The following is a 6,319-nucleotide window of genomic DNA, read 5'->3' as shown; positions in this document are numbered from 1 at the left end:
TTTCTCTTTAGAGAAGCTTTGTGGTTTAATATAAAATATGATAGGACAGTTCACAGCGCTTCAAAGATCTATATTTGGTTTTCTCAATCAAAAACAGATTTTAAGACTTCTGTATTTCAGAAAGAATCAGCTAGGGCAAAAAATGTTCTCATTTAAAAAAAGTCTAATATCATTCAGCATCAATAATTATCATGAAAAATGTCAAATTCTTTCAAGTTCAATTTCTATCAAAGCTGACCTTTGCTTGTAATTGAAAAAAAACAAACAGTTTATTGTGGTTTTAAACTTTTCTTTATGGTCAGTACATGACAAGAACCTGTTAAACGTCAACAATTATGATCAAATCTTTTTCCAAAAAATGTAAGTGAAGGTAGGCATTAAAATAATTCAGGAAAAATGTATGCACACCATGGACTCCAAATAATAATTCTTGTGAAAGCAATGGTTTGATCTGATCTCATAGATCAAAACACAGAGATGGGGACTCGGGTTAGAGACTCGGACTGAAGTGCGACTTAAGTCGCACACACAATGACTTCAGACTCGAGGCGCAGGACTCGTGAACAATGTTTATTTTTTAGGACACGTCTGATGAGCTTGCCGTTATTCCGTTACCTATAACCTGCCTACGTAACACGTAACATCTGCTGCGCACGACCGTACATGAGAGAGGACAACACCGGCAGTTGCTGAGCCAATCATCATAAACTTTGGCTTTAAAACATCATAAATGATGGCCCAAACAAAGAACCGCTAAATGCAAATATGTGGTGAGTGAACATGTTGAGCTCAGCATTGGCCATCTAACGTTAGCTTGCTTCTTGCTTCAGCTACGAGCTACGGGGAGGTTTACTCTGACTGTCGTTTGTTATGAAAAGATGAACGAGCATTTGTTTACTTGCCAAACTTGTGGTGGTCGATTAACGTAATCATTTACGTCCCGCAGGCTGCCATCACGTTAATTATTGCCGTTGGCTGGAAAGAGGTTACAGGTTTGTTGTTGATCATGTAGCCTAACCCTACAGTTTTATTTAGTTATCGCCTAACATTACACTGGTTTGAGAGTCTGCAGGGTGTGCTGACTTAAAGTAGTTTATAAGTGCTATGGTGTGGGGACAGAGTGGACCCAAACGCAACACTCGGGAAACACAGGCTTTATTAAAAGGTGTGACGGCCTGTGGGGTCATGAATGAGTGTGGCCTGTCTCTCTCTCTTTCTCTCTCTCTTTCTTGTGGAGGAGGAGCTGATTGCAGTAACTCTGGGCACCTGGGCTAATTGCCCTGTAGAGTATTTGGGACTGTTTTCTCAGTCTGCAGGGAGCTGCTGTCAAGACCAGATCAGACCTACTTGCGGCCGGCTCCCTGGTTTTCCATTTAGTTTGGTTTTCTTTGGTTGGACTGTTGCTTTGTGGTGCTTATCTTGTTTTGCATATTACAACACCTTCACACATACATTCATGCAACCATCATCCTGCACAGACACTACTGAAACCACAGACTACATAACTCATACTTTAATTATGTTAATTTGAAGTAACAATTGATTTGGTTTATTTTCATTAAATAAACATACGCTAACTGTTTACCATGGTGTGTCTCCCTTTTGTTGTCGCCTTTTGAGCCAGGTCATAACAAAGGGGAAACGGGGTTGAGGGAGTGGCGGATGCCGGGGGAAGGCACGGAGAACTGAGGGGACTGAGACAAGGGAGCCGGGGGCACTGGGGACCGAGGAAGCAAGGAGGCACGGGGAGGAGCCGGGAGGATGCCGTAGAAGGGGAGGGCAGGGTGGTGAGCCCAGCTGATGGAGCAGAGGATGGAGGTGAGACAGACAGGGTTAGACACAGCGGAGACAAAGCACAGGGAAACAGAAATGATGCAGAATACGAGAGAGCTTGACTGGTGAAGTGGCACCGGGTAAGGATCAACGACGATCAAGCAGGGGTTGGCTGGAGAACCGGGGTAGAAGTACTGTCGGAGATGAGGCTGATTGCTGGCAGGTGTGGCAGGCAGAGGAGGTGGCTGACGAGATGCAGGTGCGGGTCGTTGGCTGGGCTCAGGAGCGGAGGGAGAGAGAGAGGGAGCACATGCAGGGGAGGAGACACAGGGAGGCAGGCAGAGTACAGGAAAAAAACAGAACAACAGGGGAAAGCAGAATCACAAGCAAAAAAAGGAGAAATAAACAGGACACTCGCCCTCAGCTGGGTTGCCACCACAACAATAAGCTGTCATTAACTGCATTGCACATCACATGGTTGTGCTCTGTAAATTAAAAATAATGTTACAGCTTTATTGTTGACCATGTAACTTTACAGTATTGTTTAGTTAACTTTACGCAGGGTTTGAAACTCAACAGGGTTTGTTGACTTACAGTAGTTTATAAGCTGTCATTAATTGTAGATGCATTGTACATTAGGCTACATGGTTGTGCTCTGTAAGTTAAAAACAGACAGACTTATTGTTATGTCATTACGCAACGTCACAGGTTTATTGACTTACATTATCCAATAAGCTGTCATTAATTGCATTGCACATGACATGGTTGTGATCTGTAAATGAAAAACAGGTTAACAGTATTCCTTAGAGCTATGAAGTTTTATTAGCAACCTGGATTGAATGCAGCAGGTGATAAAACATTCGTAATAACCACGAGAGACTTGAGACCTGACTTGGACTCTAGCTCAAAGACTTGTGAGCATCTCTGTCAAAACATTGCCTTCAATACAGTTTTATTAGGAGTTGTTGAGACGGTGTGCAGAGCTTTGTCCTTTGTGTCCTGCAGTGATAGTTTTTGTCTGTCACTCGATTACTTTTGACTGGATGTGCACACTTAGCCCCTCTGGAGGTTTTATACCAATAACAACCATACAAATAATTGAAAACATTTTGTATAGAACCTTTTCACACAAAAAATGTAGCTCAGATCAAATCACAGATCACAATTATGTGAAAAGTAGTAAAACTTGTCAACATAGAGTGTGTAAGATTCTTAATGCTATTTAATGCAGTGAAGGCTGCATGTTTGCTAGTTGGCTTGCTACTGTTTATTGTCAACAGCACTCTTTTTCATGCACAGACAGACACAACAACATACTAAGACACACTGTGAGGACAACATTTACAGAGTTTTTGTTTTCTTTTAATCACAAGGAGAAGGAGTTGAGGAGGACTCTTCAACTGATGAGGTTCATCCAGTAAGGTCATGAAAGACGGGAAATCCAGAGACCTGGAACGTTAACATCCAGAAAAGTAGGAGAATGAGGGGCCTGGATTGAAGAAGGTGAGACAAATGGGGACACCATGCCAGTCCGCAACCTGCCAAAGGTTCCCTAAACTCCACTGCAGAAAAGCAGAAGACGCATCATAAGAACAAGATTTCTAAGTATTTCTAGGGGAATTTGGACTGGAGAAATGATTGTGAAGTCTGCGGTGGAGGGGTGCAGTGTAAAGCGGCGCTGGACAGGAGCAGATGAATCCAGGAGGTCAGCATCCATTTTTTTGTCACCTTGTAGTAGATTGGAGAAGAATCTGAGTGTGCCAACGCTTCTTCCTGTCAACATTAGGTGTAAAGGAGTGGTGTTTTTTGAAGTGGGCAGGAAGAAGAGGAGAAAGTCATGAGATGATTGAGGACAGGAACAGAAGGAAAAGGTTCTTTATTGTCACATACACATGGTGAAATTCATTCTCTGCATTTAACACTCATTGCCTCAAGAACCTAATCTAAAATGTTTTTCATGGTGTGGAAAACTGGAGTGCCCACACAGGAAGGAGGAAACCCACACAGACACAGGGAGAACATGCATTCTCCACACAGAAAGGCCTGGGATGACGGGTACGACAATGAGACCTTCTTGCTGTGAGGCCACAGTGCTTTCCGTAGGCCTTCCATAAGATCTTTCTTCTGGACCCTTGGAAATTTCTATCGCACTTCTGTAGGTCCTCTTCATTGAAAGGTGTACCTGGAGCTTGTAATCAAGTCCATCGGTCACATGCACACCGATTATAAGCCCTCTTGCAAACAGCCTCTGTCAATGTAAGTTTTCTCAAACATTTTCAGTGACTTATATATATTTCCCTTTCACTTAAAGAAAGACCAGTGCGATGGCTATTGTTCATTCAAGCCTGGAAACAGAAGCTGCTTCATGGGACACAAAGGCTGTGAAGAAGGACAAAGAAGATGCAGATGAGAAGACCTTGGTGGCGCTCACTCCAATTCCTCCGTGTGAGGTACGTATCTTCAAGGACTTCAGCCAGATGGGAAACTGGGGAAAAAGCTTGGGATCCAACCTTGCATGACCTCCAAACTATCAGACATATATATTCTTGCACAAATATTGCCTTCTATGTCAATAGAAATCAGTTGTGAAAAGTAGCTAAGTACATGCGCCCAATTACTCTTCTTTTTGAGGTACTACTCCACTACATTTATTTTGATGGCTTTAGTTACTAGTTACTCTGCAGATTAGTTTTTGATGTTTTTAATTGATAGAGTATGATGTATTTTCACAGATAAAGCCACACAGAAAAATATAAAGTATTTAGAATTAGCTTTACTTTTTATTTTAAAATTTGAATGTAGGACTTTCAACAGAGAATATCTCTACAGTGTGGTGTTGGAACATTTACCTAAGTTTTATTCATTAACCACTGTGGAAGACATAATTTGTAAACTATTAAATTCTGTCCCTCTTTTCCCTTTTAAATTCTTCCATCCAACTATCCACTGGATACAACATGGGTGGCACCATTCAGATGACTGGGAAGACTCCAATCAATTGTCTCTCACAAATAGTCTGACAGATTCTTTATCCTGGTTGTTCATAATTATTATATAATTATAATAATTTAATATAATTTGTGATGAACTTTTGAATGTTGTGTGAGTTACAGTAAAATTAATTTTAACCTTTATTTATTCAACCGATTTCATTTTGTCATTATCAGCCAACATTATTCACAATGTAAAGGTAGCTTATCGATGATTAACATGATTTCAAAACACACATCTTATTATTTAGCTTAGGTATCATCAGAAGGTATGCTTTCAACAAAGAAACATCCGCCTGCTCCGGGATGCTACGAGCCTGGAGATCGATGATCGCTTCTCTAATGTCTTTATTGTCTGCCGAGAACTGTGTCATTCCCATAGACTGTATATAAGAAATGGACATGGTCATCGTGACGTCACCCATTTGTTTGTGGACTGCTGTTTTGAAGCCTCGAGTTTGGCCGATAGGGCGCCGCCATGTTGAGTTTTTGCAACCAGGAAGTGCCCAGAAGTGACAATACGGCGGAGCTAACGGCCGTGTGCGGAGCTAGTTAGCTTGCTTAGCTAGGTGCAACTGTAACTAATGTTAACTGCCATTTTTACAGGGCTGATAACTTTGTCTACCGAACAACAGTCTTAAAACTAAATGTACTCACCAGAAAAAGTGAACAGCCAACTCCTAATAAGCTTTTTCAGCAGCGCTGGTTAAATTTACACAGTGCCGAGGGTACGAGTCGGCTCTAGCCTGATTGACAGGTCGTCATGGTAACAACTTGTCAATCACAGATAATCCCGTCCTGAAACATTCTCTGTTTGTGGTCTATTTTAAAATAAATGGGACCATAATTTACTAAATGAACATAATTTGGTATTGAGAAAGACTTGAAACTAACAACTGAGACCATAAACCCGTCAGAAAAGTATTTACTGAGGTAATTATTCAGCTGAGAAGTAGCCTCATTTTCCCATTATTTCTAATGGAGCCAGACTTCTTTTTGCAACCAGAAGAGTCGCCCCCTGCTGGATTTTCAATACAATGCAGGTTTCAGGGGCTTCTGCATTGGTTTCAAATTGTAGACCTGAAGCTTCCTGCTTGATCATTCCCTCCGTGAGGGATTTAACCGAACTCAAGGTAATCCTCTGGACCGTCTCACAGACACAGAGCTGGATGAGACGAGGAGGTGCTCATGCCAGGGGAAAACGAAACTTAACTGACTTGTGATCAGGCAGGAATCTCACCGCAAAGCAACACACACATTTACTTCAGAAGCTCTGATTATGTGCAGCTCACAGTCCGAAACGCAAGTTATTACTTCATTTTTTTAAAGGAGCAAAGGCTAGGGCCATTTATGCAAATCAAATTCTGCTATTATACTAAAAATGTTCAATACGTTTTTCATTTCCATGACATTAACGGCTTTTGTATACAAAAGAAACTCATTGTGAAATACACAAAACATAGGATTCACTCTCAAAAACTTTAATTTGTGAATCTAAAATTTCCCAAGAATGACAAGGTTATTATTCAAAAAGTCATCTTTGCTGTTGTCCATGA

At 41.3% G+C, this 6,319-nt stretch overlaps 1 long non-coding RNA gene across 2 annotated transcripts; it reads left to right on the top strand.

The window, feature by feature from the left end:
• Nucleotides 1-2,160: 2,160 nt before the first annotated feature.
• Nucleotides 2,161-4,907, top strand: LOC123962597. 2 transcript variants are annotated; one of them, XR_006823003.1, is made up of 4 exons: nucleotides 2,161-3,478; nucleotides 3,560-3,828; nucleotides 4,085-4,223; nucleotides 4,749-4,907. It is a non-coding gene; the product is annotated as an uncharacterized LOC123962597 (long non-coding RNA). The 2 variants fall into 2 exon arrangements; XR_006823002.1 differs by having other exon boundaries at nucleotides 3,560-3,928.
• The last annotated feature ends 1,412 nt before the right edge of the window (nucleotides 4,908-6,319 follow it).

Source organism: Micropterus dolomieu, linkage group LG23 (genome assembly GCF_021292245.1).
Source record: "Micropterus dolomieu isolate WLL.071019.BEF.003 ecotype Adirondacks linkage group LG23, ASM2129224v1, whole genome shotgun sequence".
In the NCBI taxonomy this organism is placed as follows: Eukaryota; Metazoa; Chordata; class Actinopteri; order Centrarchiformes; family Centrarchidae; genus Micropterus; species Micropterus dolomieu.
The sequence above is the reverse complement of the archived record's forward strand: the minus strand, read 5'-3'. Positions and strand labels throughout refer to the sequence as shown.